This window comes from Kryptolebias marmoratus, linkage group LG12, assembly GCF_001649575.2.
Source record: "Kryptolebias marmoratus isolate JLee-2015 linkage group LG12, ASM164957v2, whole genome shotgun sequence".
In the NCBI taxonomy this organism is placed as follows: domain Eukaryota; kingdom Metazoa; phylum Chordata; class Actinopteri; order Cyprinodontiformes; family Rivulidae; genus Kryptolebias; species Kryptolebias marmoratus.
Window position 1 is genome coordinate 6,144,843 of NC_051441.1, and position 4,183 is coordinate 6,149,025.

Genomic DNA, 4,183 nt, shown 5'->3' on the forward strand with positions numbered 1-4,183 from the left:
CCTGTGGAAAAAACAAACAAGAGATGACACACTGTGTAACACCAACATAACTCTCAGAGTGAAACCTCAGCACTTTCCCAGCGGAGTGTCCCTTCGCTCTGCCTGTCGTCCCATGAGAGTCTGACTCTGTCATTTCCACAGGATCAGATCCCGCAGCCTCTTTCTTTTTCCACAATACGAACGCACATCGTGTCTCTGCTCCTCTTCATCTTCCACCCCCTTTAACACTGATTACAAAACAAGCTAGAACACTGGTCTGTGAAAAATGCTGAGAGCTGAATGACTTCTGATGTTTAATGAAGAAGCTGAAACTGAGTAGTTAAACCTAAAGTAAGCAGAGCAGGAGCTCAAAGCCAAAAGTAGTGAAAGGCTAATTAAAAGCTAAACGTATCAAAAAGCTAGCTAGAAGCTAAATTTTGAACAAGTCTAACAAAAAATTTAAAATTAGCAGAACATTAGCTAAAAGTAGTAAAAGGCTAGACAAAAGCTAAAAGCAGCAGGAAAAGAAACAAGTGTGCTGAAGCCGATGTTAAAGAGAAAGAGATTCAGTGCATTGCCATGGGGAAGTATTTGTAAATAAAGTTAAACTTTGCACTTTATTTAAAGTTACAAAAGTCATAGCCCCTATCTCCCAAACATGCTAAATTTTTTGATATATGAATGGCTTACATAGCACAAAGTATGCAGAAGTACTTAGACTGCCAAAACATGCAGAAAAAATAAATACATTAAAAACAGGAAGACAATCAGTATTCACTCATCAAGCCAAGTCTTCCTCATCGTTCCTATTTTAGTCTCTTCCTCTGAATGTATTTCTGTGAGACTGAAGGCCAGACTGGGTTGGACTCCCAGCTTGTTGATCATTTGATGCGCTGAGAACAACGAGAACGGACACAAAGACTGAGTGTTGGGAAGCATTAGGCTGACAGAGTGGAAGTAGGGCAACATCAGGGGGTGATGAGCAGCTCTGAACTGCTTCGCTGATGGCTCGTCTTCACTTGGTTCTGATGAAGAGGTGGGAGGGGGTGCGATGGGAACAGATATGACAGCCGTGTGGGGAACATCAGTTTCCTGTTTTTATTGGATCGGCAGAGTTGTTTCTCCCCTACAAAAATCTGCCTCAACCCAGGACAAGGCAAAATGAAGCAATCGTGTTTTTGCCCGTGTTTGTGTGTGTTTGTCTGCATAAACAAGCTCCACTCCACTTTACTCTACTTCACACACAAGATTATTTAAGTCTAAAACTCTGACATGAAAGGTGGTGGGCAATTTGTATTCATTCAAGGAATGCAAAGCATTTAATATGATATGATTTTGCTTTGCATTTTGCATTTTCAGCTTTTAGGATGCACAAAAAACTTTGCAAACTTAAATTATATTTATGGAAAACAAAACCTCGCTGCAAATGATGAGAAAATGAAATAGTTACAAACTATTTTACATAGAGTTTAATAAAACTTGCTTCATTTACAACTTATACTGTAGACAGTATGAGCTTTTTTTTTAAGATTGCGTGTGCTGCAGTTTTTATAGTTTTTTTTACAAATATTGTAACATCCTGCCGTCTAAAGTCAGACACGATGAGATGGAAATAACTCCGTTGTTGACTGCTTTTAGAAGTCCCTTGAGTTTTTTTGAGCTCTTGGTGGAAATGTAAACCTGCCGAGTCTCCTGAGACGATCTTGTTTCCAGAAACAAATAGAGGTTCTGTACAATATGCTGTTTTGAAACAAAGATCTGCCTTATCTCAAAATGCGATCTCATTTCACAAGGCTGATGGGTGATGGTGATAATATCAATTTCTATGCAGTTTTCTCAGAATCATTCCTTTACTTAAGAATGAAAAAAGCACAGATACAGATACATTTATTGGTACATTTTTGTTAAAGAAAGAAAAAAACAACAGTAGTCACTGAAATAACTTGGAACTGACAAAGTAATCAGCTAATAAAAATCAGTCATTCATTTTGAATTTTGGCTCAAATTATTTGTTTTTAAAACAAACTAATAAAACTGGCAGATAATAATTTTAGCTTTTAGCTACTGTTTGCTGGTTTTAACTTTTAGCTACTGTTTGCTGGTTTTAGCTTTTAGCTACTGTTTTGCTGGTTTCAGCTTTTAGCTACTGCTTTGTTTCTTTTAGCTTTAGTTGAACTAATTTTAGTTTTTATTCTGATTGTTTTAGCTTCTTCAACAGATTTCAGCAGTCATTCAGCACTGCACTGGTTTTGTTTGTCTTAATGAGCTCTTCAGCCTAATGGGAACTCTCTCCGCTGATCGATGAAAACGCTACATGTTTACTCATCTCAAGCAAAGGCTGAAGAGCACTCGACGGCGGTCTTCTGAGAGCTCCTTCTAATGTTGCACAAGGAGGGCAAATAAAGCTGAGTTCTGAGGAAGACGCCCGGTCCCCTGGGTCTCACATCTGGTGCGACCTGTAATCCCATCAGAGATAGAGTGTCCATGGTGGGAAAATAAACAGAAGCAGAGACGGATCCCACTGTTCATCATCGCTCCTCTGAGGACGGTCAGAGGAGATTTACTCTATTTGAACTCAGCACATGTTCGCACAAGGTGGTCGACACAAATCCTCATAGTAGTTTGCATTAATTCTGCTCTTTATGAAAATAAACAACCATGAATCATCTCCGTCTGTATCGGAGAGACCCAGTCCAAGAAAAATGACAAGCCTCTGAAGAATTTGACCCCTGTAGAGACAAAATTTATTGAGTTCATTTAGTTCAACAAGTCAAGTTGACTTTAAGGTCAATTATGTATTGTTTATGATAAGACTGAACATGTATAACTTTTAACTCCTCCCTAATGGCTGACAACAATATACACAGCTGTAATAACATGACTTGTCATATAATATAAAATAGTATTAATATATTACATTTATTAATTATTAAACTGGATTGATGGATCAGCAGCCTCATCTGCAGTAATGAAGGCGTTGCTTCAGTCTGTTGTGGTGAAGAAGGAGCTGAACCAAGAGGCAAAAAAGGTTTCAACCCTCATCTGTGGTCATAAGGTATGTACCATGACTGAGAGAATGAGATCCTGGATAAAAGCGAGTGAAATGAGCTTCCTCTGTTGGGTCACCAGGCTCAGTCTTAGGGATAAGGTGAGGAGTTCCATCATCCAGAGGAGTTCAGAGTAGAGTCGCTGCTCCTTCACACCGAAGGGAGTCAGCTGAGGTGGTTCAGGCATCTGATTAGGATGCCTCCTGCGTGCCTCCCAATGGAGGTTCTTTAAACACAACTCACTGAAAAGGAGACCTGAGGCGGACCTAGAACTCACTAGGGGAGTATGTATCCTCTCTGGTCTAGGAAAGCCTTGGGATCCCCCAGGAGGAGCTAGAGAATGTCTCTGAGGAGATGGGTGTCTGGGTTTCCCTCCTGGACCTGTTGTCTCTGTGACCAGAACATGGACAAGTGGCAACACATGGATGGATGGATGGATGGATGGATGGATTGATCACTAACCTCAAATATCCTGTTTTCTATTTACTATGGAATTTAAATCACAATGTTAAAGATCCACATTAAAGTAACTGATTCCAAATTTCTCCTTTTTCTATAGTGTAGTTTTTAGATGTTAAATGTTGTGCTCTATAATATTCATGAATATGTTGAATCACATTAGGAAGTAATAAAACACTTAAAAACATATTTAAAGTTTATTGTCCAGAGGATCTAAAACTTGAGACAAAACCTTTTTTTGTGCATAATAATCTAAAAGACCTTTGAACTTTTTCCATCAAAGACAAGCTGCAGAAGCAGAGACATTCATGGATCAGTCCTGAGGAATGTTAAACACTTTGAAAGGTAAAGCAAATGGAAACAATATGAGGTGAAAAGAAAGATGTGGTTTTGAACTAATATCCTCCAGGTTTCTTTTTTCTCAACACGTTGGATCTATCAAGTTATCACTGATGGGGAGTTGTGGGTTTTGTGGAATGTGTGAAGAAAAAAAAGAAGTTTGTATTTTGTAGAGATTTTTTTGGACAATCACTCTGGTGAGGATTAATCTCCCCTCATCTTTGCTAAACGGGAACATCAAATGGTATCCCTTAAATGTTCCCATCCAACCTCAGATCCTCCAATATGCTAACACAATCAGAGAGAAACTCAGGAGGCTTTTCGTCTCTTTTTTTGGGGGGGGAGGGGAGGGGGGGGGG